The sequence below is a fragment of the Calypte anna genome, chromosome 4A (assembly GCF_003957555.1).
Source record: "Calypte anna isolate BGI_N300 chromosome 4A, bCalAnn1_v1.p, whole genome shotgun sequence".
Classification (NCBI taxonomy): domain Eukaryota; kingdom Metazoa; phylum Chordata; class Aves; order Apodiformes; family Trochilidae; genus Calypte; species Calypte anna.
The window spans coordinates 37,563,528-37,576,222 of NC_044248.1; positions in this window are offsets into that span (position 1 = coordinate 37,563,528).

A 12,695-nucleotide genomic window follows, 5' to 3' on the forward strand; every position below is an offset into this window, starting at 1 on the left:
GACAACTCTTAACAAAAATCAAAGGATGGGGGAGGTTTCATTGTCTGGAAGAGAAGCCAGCTCGGGTCAGTAAAGCCACTGGACTTTTCTCCCTGCCATTCAGCAGGAGAAGCTCACCTGGCTTGGCTGCTTTGTTTTTTCACCAGTATTTCATCTTCTGTACAAGACCCTAAGAACCTGGGGAACATTATATAAGGCTAAAGGAAGACAGGAAAAACAGGCACTCAGCTCCTCTGTCTCCTCCCAAATGCAGATAGAAAGGGGAGAGTGAAGCCACTGCATTTATTTTGCATTTTTGGGGGGTGGCAGAGGGTTGCAGTATGTTCATGGGTATTTCCTCCTATGTGAGGATGCCTGCTGAGGGCAAAGAGAATAGAAAACCTGAGTCTGATTCTGACTCTGACTTTAGCACATCCTCCCCTTGCAAGTACTTGAGTCTGTGCTGCAGATTGAATGCATTCAAACCCCAGTGTGCTCTGGGCATCTCTTATTTTGCTCTGAGTATCTCTTCGAACATCTTTTCCCTGGTTGTTTACAGATAGCCATGCTCATACTTACAGATATTTTGGACTTTTTCTGTTAAAGCAAGCAGAATATTATTTTTTGCATGTGTTAGTTAGAAAACAAAACAAAGTGCCAGATAAAAACTCCAGTTCTCACCCCCTACTCAGAACCAGCAGTTGAGTACAGAGTAATTGAGATCAGATGGGACTACTACTACTACTACTAGTACTCCCAAAGCTGGCTGAATGGATAGCCTTACACAACCATAGTTATTCTTTCTCTACACAGTTGTTAGCAGGCAGATACATATTTAATGGAGTTTCTTTATATCCTATAAATGCTGGCACTAGGATCCTTTCCCCAGGGCATTCTCTGAATAAAAGAGAGGAGAAAATGAGGAACACACTTAGCACGTGCACCCACAACTTCATGATAAAAGCCAGCAGCTCCCCATACAACACCTGTTGTTGGAGCAGGGTTAATTACTTTTCATTGTAATCAACTGACTGAAATATTTATCACGGTGCCTGTAATTTCCCAAATCTGAAAGTAACACCCATAAAAACAACACTTTGACTCTAATATTTCAGGCTTGGAGTTCTCTGGTTTCAACTTTTTTTTGGTGTTTTGGGTTCCTTGTTGGGGTATAGTTCAGCAGAACTTTAGTTTCACCAGAAACTTCCATTAATTAAAACTTCTTTTTAGCTATAGTGCATCTGATGTTACTTGGAAACACTGCTCCTTACAGTAGTATTTCTATAGCATTATGATTACCAAAGGTAGAATATATAATGCTTTCTTAATTCCATTTTAAATTCCCCCTCTCTTGCCTTTTCCTAATTACAGGATCTACAAATCATACAGATCTATGATGTGGCCCTGGTAAATAATGTAGACTCTATGTTCTTTGGAGATTGTTTTGTTTGGGGTTTCTTTTGGTCTTTTTTATTTTTTTTTTTTTTAGAGAAGAGGTTTGCAGAAAGGAAAGAGTGTGAATGGATGGAATAGCCCTGGGGTAGGTGTGTGGAAATCTGTCCTGCAAGCCACCTGGCTCTACCTGAGGCTGCTTCTGTTGTAGGTGATGGAACATGTTTTTTGTTGCCTTGCACACAAGCAGGGAAGGATCTGGTAATGTCAAAGAGCACCAGGTAGTTTTCAACTTTTAGCATTTTATACAGTAAAACCTGCACAAGGATTGTCCCCAAATCCTGTTTCTTAGCAGAAGTGGGAGAAAAGCAGATTAGCAACCTGTGTTCTCTTTTCTAAAGCTTTCCCTTCCCATAGCTTTGAACTCCAGTTAGAACTAAGGCAGTATAAAATAGAAGGAAAAAACAGAGAAGGGAAAGCTACACTGTGAACCCGTGGGAAATAATCCACTTTCTAATCCCAATGTACCCAAAGGAAACCCTCAGTGCTCCAAAGGAAGCTGTGGGGTTAAATGGTCTTGGCAGATGTAAATGATGGTGGTGTAAGTGTCTGACAGGGTGCTTGATAAATGTGGTGCATTCTGCATCATTCAGCATCCTACACAACAAAATGCAATCAGACAATTATTTGAAAGCTATAAGGATTGGTTCAAACAAGCATTTCTTTTCTAATTTACCCTGATGAATGATTTTTTTTTCCCCCTTCCCTCTCTATCACAGTAATTTTAGGTGTCCTTGTTTGATAAAATGTAGAAGAGGCAGAGTTCTTTGGAAGATGTGCTCCCTGGGAGTGCTCTATTCATTATATCATTTTTAACTAAAATGAGCAGGTTTTCAAGACCTGGCTGGGAAAAGCCCCAGCTCACCAGATCTGATCTTCTAGCCAACCCTGATATGAGCAGGGGGTTGGATTAGACCCCTCTGCTTTGCATTCCAAACCAAATTACCCTGTGACCTGAAGACAAGATACCTGCCTGTAACCACACACTGAAATGGAGTGGCAAATACAGGTTAAATGATGGTTCTAGCTCCTTCCTCCTACCTCTGTAATAGAGAAGGTCTGAGCTCTCCTAGAAAGTGACTCCATCAAGCTCGTGGATGCTGTAGTAGTCCCAGGATATTTTTGTCACTACCTTGCTTTTGAAACCAGCAATTTTTTAAAATCTGAATTTTACTATTTCTTTCACCTTTTGCTTTTTCTAAGCTGGTAGTCACTAGAAGGAAGAATTCCCAGTTTAAATCTCAGCTCCTTTAGGATGGGGAAAAAGAAAAAAAAAAACCAAAAAAACCTCTTCCAAACCTTCAGCTGTTTTCTTGCTTTTTCTGCTCTCCAGGTGTAGCCCGAGTTGCTAACTCTTCAGCTTGTTTGCTTTGGGGAAGTTGGAGTCTGTCTGACTACATATTGTATTTTTTTCAAGTAGAGTTCTCAGTTTATAGGAGAGAATGATTAGTTAGTTGTTCAAGCCTCTTAACTCTGGGCAATTTAAAAAGAGAGTCATTGCAGACCAGCTGTCCATCAACAAGATTGTTATTCGTAGCTCTAATGTCATATCCATGTATAACAAGGTTTTGATTGACAGGAAAGTTTTGTTTTCCAAGGAGCAAAGGTCAACGTTTTGTTGACAGCTTAACAAAGGAAATATTGCATCATCAGGATATTTTATAGCCAGATACATACATCTACATAAACATAACATAGGGTGATAAAACTCTGGCACGAGACGAAACTCTGATCCAGAATTAAGTTTTGGGGATACTCCAAAATAAAAAGTTATCTTTGCTTCATCCATCTTCCTGAGGGACAGACTTAAAGTGTCTGTGGGTATGGCTTGGGCAATGAGTTTGATCCACGTCACACAGAAGTGCCTTCTCTGCAGGACACTGGGCTTGAGTGGCTAAGACATTAATTGACTTTGTCAGTGACTTCCTTGGGGGACTTGGAACAAATGACTGCACCTGTGCATCACTTTCCTCTCTATTTAAAGGGGAGAAAGCATTTTGTCTGCCTAGAGTGGTAAGGATGAAAAACTCCTGAAGTATTTTTAGCTATTAAAAGAATAGTTTAAAAAGAAGGAATGTAGATAAAAGGTATTTAAAAGCCAGATAATCAGAATATCAGTCTTTCTGGAAGATCTCTGTAGATTGCTTCTCTGCTGGGATTTTTCCCTCTTTCACTTCTTTTTTGAACCTCTCTGTTGTATGTTGTCAGGTGAGCTGATTCCTTCTCACCCAAGAGCATTTCTCAAAGAATTGGTGGTTTTGAAAATTATTTTTTCATTTAACATACATCAGACTATAGCAGAGACCAAGACATTTATATATTGCTATAAACAAACTGAGTTGGAATTTGAGCTACTTTTTTTCTTCATTTTCCTGTGCCATGGTATTCAAGAAAGACTCCCTTTTCCCAGACTCTGGTCTGAAGAAGTTATTTTTTTTCCCTCTTCTCTTTTCACACTGCAGCTTCTCAGTTCCCATCTTCACAGCTCCCCACACTCTGAACTCAAGGAGACTGAACCAAATAGGTGGGCCAAACAAAAATTCCAAGGGGAAAGCTTTCCAAACGTCCTCCTTGCATGAAACCTAAGGGTTTAGTAAAATTTGAATTAGATGCTGAGGGTCAACAACTTAAAGCCCTGGCAGAGCAAGTGGGTCACTGGGAGATGTAGCTGAGAGCTCTCCAGGCTGCCCCAGCCCCTTGGTTCACACAGGAGATTATCACAAAAGCATCATCTCTGCCCTTCAGCCACTAAAATGTGGCTTCTTTGCCTGGTGTTCAGGGTTTCTTTACACTCTCAGTGATAATTCCTGTCTTCTCCCACACCTGGAAAACTCTGGACCCTCGTTTTCAGAGGATCTCATACCATAAAAAAGCAGGATAAGGCATGAATGCAAAGTAGACACAGAGATAATGCAGTGAAGTACCTTCCAAGGAGTATTACTCATCAAGTCATTAATAATTTAAACAATGAGTTTATTTTTATCTTTAAAATCTAAATCCTTATTTTAAAAAAATCCTTTTTACTAATCTTTGTTTTATTTAAAAAAAAGGAAATAAATCACTTAATCAAATTTAAATAAAAACTGACAGCAGGAATGACAATTTTTGCACTAATTCAACTTTTTAAGCTATTAATTTTTTGCTAGTGTTTCTTTATTTCTTACTGTACTTGCAAGTGATGATGTTCTGTACAAGCAGAAAAAATCAGAAGAATAAAGCAGAAAGCTGTGCCAGTGCTGGGCAGAAGATGCATTATTTTACTTTACCTGACAAGAAACGCCAGTGTTTTGTTGGGTTCTTTTCAATATGGATTTCCTATTTTCATTAACACCTTCTGCAGTGATTTTTTTGACATCTTGGCAAAATTAAAATATAGAGGGACAGGGTTTTTCCCCAGGCTGCACCCTACTGATTGGAGCATTTCAGTTTGGGTTCCTGTGTCATATTTCAGTGGTGGGGCAGAGCCTCATCCTAAGCATGCTGAGCTTCCAGCACTGCCTGTTGGGAGAAAAAGGATGCTCTGGGCTTTGGTGAGAGTAACTCCATCCATGCAGAAATGCATTTGAGGAAGGCAAAGCCTCATAAAACCTACCCCCTCTTTAAGAACCAGTTTGCATCCAGAGAAGTTTAGCAAGAGCTCCTCCTGGTAGGCTTGAGTCAACTTGGCTTCCTTCAGCTCTTTGAACTACCTCTACCTGCAGCATCTGCCAAGTAGGACTTGGCAAGGAGAAATTACACAGTGCCTTGTTTGTTATGGTTTTAATAAGATTACTACCACTTGCATTTCTAAATGGCAACTTTTCATTTTTAAAACCAGGTGAGTAAGACTGTCACCTTAGCTAAATATAGATTTTTATGGGTGAACAAAGGATGAACGATGGCAATAGGGCTCTTTTCCTCCTGATTCATCCAAACTGCTCCCCCAGATGACTCTGCTTATCATAGAATCATAGAATTGGCAGGGTTGGAAGGGACCTCAGAGATCATCAAGTCCAACCCTTGATCCACTACCGATGCAGTTCCCAGCCCATGGCACTGAGTGCCACATCCAGTCTCTTTTGAAATATCTCCAGGGATGGAGAATCCACTACTTCCCTGGGCAGCCCATTCCAATGTCTGATCACCCTCTCCGTAAAGAAATTCTTTCTAATATCCAACCTAAACCTCCCCTGGCACAACTTGAGACCGTGCCCTCTTGTCTTGCTGAGAGTTGCCTGGGAAAAGAGCCCAACCCCCCCCTGGCTCCAACCTCCTTTCAGGGAGTTGTAGAGAGTGATGAGGTCTCCCCTGAGCCTCCTCTTCTCCAGGCTGAACATCCCCAGCTCCCTCAGCCTCTCCTCATAGGGTCTGTGCTCGAGTCCCTTCACCAGCCTAGTTGCTTACCTGCTATTATTCAATGCTTTGTAAAGCAGCACTCGCTGAAGGAGATTTCAACCTTTTTATGCTGCTGTTCAGGGTGCTGTTGAGGACACAGAAGGTTTTTAGGAGCCAGATCTTTCCCACAGCCTCCTCCTGGGCAGGGCTGTCCCAGGCACCCCGACTGCCCTGGGCCATGTGCAGGGAGGCTCTGCCTGAAGCCTGGGGTTTGCCCATTGGGGTAAGAGGCCACTTACAGGTTGCTTTTCCAGCAGTAGTCTCAATTTGAGGCAGGTTTGGTTGATTAATGTGGCTCTTGTTAGGAAAGCAGGGATCTAGCAGCTTTCCTGGGTGACAGTGGCCAGTGGAAGTTCCAGCTGAAGGCCACTTCAACTGGAAGTGGCCTTGAAGTTTCTTTCAGGTGACTTAAAGCAGGAGGGATCACAGATCCTTATTTCTATAGCTTCTTTTTTTCCTTCTTTTTCTATAGCCAGCCCCAATCCTGGCTCCTGGGGTCAGTAATCTGACCCCAAGGGTCAGCATTCAGTGAACCCCAAGCTGCAGGTGCAGGATGGGGGAGCAGATGAGGAGGTGATGTTGGATGCAGGCAGCATCAACCAGTTTTTGAGACAACCCAATTTTGTTGCCTTTAAAGGTGGTTTGAGTTTTGTTCTTTTTTTATTTGGGTTTTTTTTGGTTTGGGTTGTTTTGTTTATTTTGGGTTTTGGTTTGGTTTTTCTCTGTTATTGTCTTGGTTTGGGGGTGGGGGCTTGTGGTTTTTTGGGTTTGTAGTTTTTTGGTTTTTATTTTTTGTTTGTTTGGGGAGTTTTATGTGGCTTTGTTTGGGGTTTTTTGGGTTTGTTAGACCTTGTAGAACTTATGTTGGTTTCACTTTGCTTTACTCCAGTGTGGTTCCACCAGGCCCTTCCTATGCATGCTGATACCCCACTACAAATGTGCTTTATTCCTCTACCAGTACAACAGCAGAAAAAAGATGGGGGAGCACCCAGCTAGTCCCATTGTTAGGCTCCCCAGCTGCACCAGGGCAAGAGCTGCCCCACATCTGTCATGTGCCAGGGGGGATGCACTGCCAGAAAGCTGAGTTTATTTCTCTGCCAAGATGAGCAGGAGCAGGGCCAGCGTGCTGTGAGCCCAGGCTATTCTGTGAGCTCACACAGGCAGAGAAAGCTGACAGGCAGCTCTAATCCACTCTGCTGGGACCCATAGATGGCAGAGCATTGGTGTAGGAGGGAAAATAAAATTAAAAGTAGATAGATAGATAAATACAAAAATAAAAATTGAAGTTGCACCACAAGCAGCAGGTCCCTGGGAAAACCATATGGAAGGGCTCCAGCCTATTAGTCCAGTGGTAGAAATGTTGCCCATATTTATATGTCACCTTCTCTTTGCAGAGAGAGGCAATATCCACTGAAATGGATATATAAATTGGATATATTTCAGATATTACAGATAAAATGTAGGAAGACACAGAGTCCACACCAGTGGTGTCATATAAACATTCTCCTTGTAGGTTTTCTTTACTTTTACCATATAGGATCAGGCATCAGCCTCTTCTCTGTGTTTCTAAAAGCATTTGTGTGGGATTCACTTTTAGGAATTTGCAGTTTTCACCCACAGATTAAATTTATAAGGCAGCATCACACTGACATTACACTGATGTCATTATAGGTGTTTGGTGACAAGTTAGGGGATGCAACAGAAAGAATACAAAGGACAAATGTGAGTGTCTGGCTAAGTGCTTGCCACTTACTACATGTTTGTACTGTCACAGGCACTATGGGCCTGACCCAGCTGACTTCAGCTATTAAATCATAATGTTAATAATTTTTACTGTATTATAACTATAATGTTGGATTGTAATGTTAATAATTGTTAATGTAACCTGTGATGCCCACTGCCTGCTGGCACAAGCTTTCAAGGAGCAAAAGGGAAGGCTTCCCAGCAAATATGCTGGCACTCAAGTTCAAATTTACCATTTTTATCTTCAAAGCCCAACCCAAAGTAGGGAAGGGACTGCCTCATGCCTGGGAGATCATGACCTCCCATGACAGCTACATGCTTCCAAAACAATGGATCTGTCAGCCACAACAGAGAGACTTGGAAGGGTGGGAGACAAAGATCTCTAGGCAACTTGGCCCACGATTATGGAATGCCTGGAGGAGATCAAAACCAACCACAAAACTCACCACCTTCAAATCAAATTTAAAGACCATGGCTTTTTATTTGTGCTTCCCCCCAGCACCCCCATCCCCTCGGAGGAGAGAAGAAAGTCAGGGTTAAAACACGTGCTTGGAGGGGTGTGGAGGCAGGAGGTAAGATGGAAATGGGGCTCTCTCTTTAGCTGTTTACTTGGGACTCACGAGGAAGAGTCTGGAATCATTGTTTAGCCACCTGAGCACAGCTGGAAATATCTGTGGGACTTATTACAGTGACATTTATAGAGATGTCTGCCCCACAATTTTCTTTAAGCAGTGCTGTATCCAGACACGGATGAAACTACCTTAGAAAATTGATGCAAAGTGTAAGCTGAGCACTAAAAATGAAGGCAGTTCTGAAATATATGCTTGGGAAATGGTGAGGATCAAGAGAATACCTCTACTCAGTTTCAAGTCTCTGCTTCTGAGGTTGTATATGATTAAATAAGAACAGGCATGGGCCTTCCATCTACATTTCTGAATGCTTCCCAGGAGGTCCCCTCTCATGGACACTTGACATTTCTCCTACATAAATTAAATTGATGTGATGTCTATGTAATTTAGGATTAGAGAATTAGAGGCACCTCCCAGGGCCTCTCAAGAAAACTGCTGGCATTTTGTTGCTATTAGCAAGTATTTGTAATATGAAATATGTCATTTAGGAGGTTGAACACCACTGCCTATACGAGGAATAACATTGTATTCAGAGATGTTCCAGGAAAGGAGCTGACACTTTTCTTTGTGGTTGGAACATAAGTAGAGAAACATGATGTTCTTTAACTAGTGAATATCTTATCAGTACTTTGTAGTCTTCAATTCCCCATACAGTCCTTTAATCCTTAAAATACACATCCCATTTCAGTATGTTTTAATTGATTTACCTGTCATAAGCCCCCTTTTTTTGATTTGCTTTGCCATTACTTAGAGACTGTTTTGTATGAACATTTAAAAAACATTCTGAAATTACATAATGCCAGCTATCAGAATTATTTCCCATTGTAACATCTTTCTTTTTCCACTTTTTGACTAAACATTGCATTCATTTAACAGTATGCGAGTGTTCAGAGACAGCTTTTTTGCACTTATTTACACTTGAAGCTCCCATTAGTCACATCTAGAACATCTGATAGTAAAGCCAATATTTCACAGTTTATCCCAAAGATTGATAGGTACTATGAGCCCTTGGCTGCCATATCCCATGGCTGCCAAGAGAAGGGAGTTCTGTGGTCCTGATCCTTCCCTTAAGAGTATATCTGGTCCTTTCCTCTTAGCCCAAATCCTTTTTATAATCTTTTCCCCCCAAAACTTGGCAGATGTCTGAAAGTGACTGGGGGATGCACTTGGAGGCTGAGAATCAAGAGAGCATTTTGGAAGGGTGGAAATGCAAACGTGGCCACCTTTCTGAGCAAAAGGCATTAACTAGTGGGTTAAGAGGAAGAGGAGGATGTTGCAGTAGTGCAGATGAGTAGTGGGAGATAGGGAGAAAATGCAGCTGCATTGCCTACAGACCCTTATGATTCCAGGAATCCTTTCCTGGAGCACCCACATCCACCTCCCATCCCAACTCTGGCCCATTTTCCAGAGCTGCTGAGATGCCTTGATCCATCCACCTTGGTCTGTAATATCAGCTACTTGCTTCTCTAGTTAAAAATGAGTATCTTATTTCAATGCAACTATTTGTTTGCTCATAGGAAATAAAAATTGGAATATTTTAATTTACTTACAGCTTTACACATTCTTGTTTGGTCTTCATAGAATCATAGAATTGGCTGGGTTGGAAGGGACCTCAGAGATCATCAAGTCCAACCCTTGATCCACTCCCACTGCAGTTCCCAGCCCATGGCACTGAGTGCCACATCCAGTCTCTTTTTAAATATCTCCAGGGATGGAGAATCCACTACTTCCCTGGGCAGCCCATTCCAATGTCTGATCACCCTCTCCCTAAAGAAATTCTTTCTAATATCCAATTTAAGCCTCCCCTGGCACAACTTGAGACCGTGCCCTCTTGTCTTGCTGAGAGTTGCCTGGGAAAAGAGACCAACCCCCCCCCCTGGCTCCAACCTCCTTTCAGGGAGTTGTAGAGAGTGATGAGGTCTCCCCTGAGCCTCCTCTTCTCCAGGCTGAACACCCCCAATTCCCTCAGCCTCCCTTCATAGGATATTTGCTTAAGTCCCTTCACCAGCTTAGTTGCCCTCCTTTGGACTTACTACAAACTCTGAGTAAGCAGTAAATTTGCCTGTTTAAATTCTTTCCCAGGATGATTCCTTTTATATGACATGCTAAACAATTCCTTCTAGTGCAAACTGCAGTAATACCACTGTACACAATTTAATTTCAGAGGGCTCAGTAGCAAATTTTCTGGTATGTGAAGGGAAAAAACCCATCTGTTGATAAGAAGTAGCACTGCCAGCCATCAAAAATGGGAAGAGTTAAGCATTAAGGAGCCACATTGCAATAAATAAATAGCATACAATGAGTGTCTACTTTTATATTAATCAAGATTTCTCTCTTTTGATAAACCTGGCTTTAACTTGGCTTGTTAAGATGTTTTAAAATTTCATTTACATTATTCCAGAGAGGTGAAACAGTTTTCACCCTCCAAAGAGTAACAACAAAGTAAGGGTTCTTGATTATTTTCTTGGTGCTATTGCTTTAAAGGTAGGGACTAAGGGCCAGCACTGGGAAGATTTGTTTTCCTGATATTCTGGTTATTTTTTAGTATTGTTGCCTAAGGAGGAATGGCTCTTACTAGGAATTATATTCCCAGTAACTTATGTATCAGTTAGATAGAAACACAGGCAGGGAGACAAAGCAGCGTCATAGACTTTTTTTTTTCCTGTTGCATCTTGGTGTGCAATACAATGCTGATCTTGGTGATTTGGCTTGAGTTTTTCTTCTTATTGCATTTTTTTACAAATGCCATAAGAGCAAACTGTGCCATTTGAGCCATGCTGAGGCTGAGCAGGGAATGTTAAGTGCATCACCTTTTAAAACTTGATAAAACTTGGATAGAATATTTCTTGAGAACAGTTTGTCATTGCCAAATGAGACACATTTTATATATCCATATTTATTTATATCCATAATACTCTTGCAAACTAATTTATTTGTGCATTTCTGTTCTTACCCTTTGTCTGGAGAAATAACTTCCTTTGGATAGAGTATACATATTTATGTCAGTCTGTATGCTGCAGCTCACTGCTGATGGAGTCTCTAAGCTCACTGCTGATGGAGTCTCTAAGCTCACTGCTGATGGAGTCTCTAAGCTCACTGCTGATGGAGTCTCTAAAAAATACTTCTGTGCTTTTATAAAGCCATTTTTGACATGGGAAATTCATGAGGAGCATAATACAATTTTGGTTGAATTTATAAAAACTTGATGAAATGCACAGTTACTTGTCTGCAGCGGGATCCATGGAGCTTTTCTAGCTTCCTGATGTCTCAGGCTGCAGCAAATTTCCTATCTTCCTCAAAAAGAAGAGTGATTAGATATTAATAAAGCTGGGTTGTTGGGTTTTTTTATAATTTCTAGAAGTAGAAAATAAGAGTGAATGTCAGTCACACAGGTAACCTGTTTAGTTTTCAGCAGCCAGCATACTATATTTACATCTCTCTCACCCGAAGTCTGCAATGTGCTTTGCTGAACCACAGTCAGATCTCAGTCTTTACCCATGTAGAATGTTCTTAACTACAAAACTCAGTTTGCAGTCAGAGTTTTATCCGATGGACCTCTTTGATTAGAGATTTGACTGGATGCAGACATCAAACCCACAAAACCTTTGCCTAGAGAAAGATTTCCCCAACCTGTCCCACTATCTTTGTATTCCCATGGGTGATTCTGGATGGAGTCCACCAGCTGGGCTGTAAATGCTTTTTTACATGACTGATGGAATTTCTTGGTATGGAAGTGGCAGAATCAGCTCTCCCACCATCAGTCCTTGCCTGCTGATGCTCTCTGGGGGGGTTATCCCAGCTCCAGGTGGAGGTGGTGGCCGAGCACTGGAGGTGCTGGACCACTGGCAGATGCTTTTTTGCTTGGTTGCCTGGTTTTGCCACGTGGTGTTTTCTTTTCCCAGAGGAAAAGAAATTCCTCTGGGTTCCAAAATGCCTACTTTGTAGGATGACAGCCCTCTTTGCTTTTTATCTCTGAAGAGACCCAGAGTGAGGGAATTGTTTGGATGCACAAAGCATTTCTTTTACAGGAGAGAAATGCTTTTGCTTGTAGGCTGTGATGCAAACTCGGCTTTCTGCAGTATTGGTTTTCACTCCTTTTGTTTTTCACTGTCAGCAAGTGTTACTGTGTATACTACACTGCATTTTCCTGTCTGTGACCAAGGATTTCTGTGTTGGCTGAGGATGGAAATAATAGCAAAAAAAGGTCTTGGTGGCCGTCGGCCCTGTTCTTTTCAAAAAGCCCACTCCCATGGCAACAAGGTCTATTAGAAGGTAGCAGCCTTGTCACCACAACTTTAAGTCCTAATAATTCACCCAAAAAGATAAAACGAAATGTGGCAACTTTATCTTGCTCCATCTTTTACATAAAGTCATTTCTCAGAAACTTGATCAGTGGTAGAGACAACAGCATTTAAAGGGGAGAGGCTTTGAGAGGAGAAAAATCCATTCACATCCGAGTTTTGAAAGATGAGTGAAAGATGGAAGAAAACATGATATTACAGCAATCTTTTTACTTCT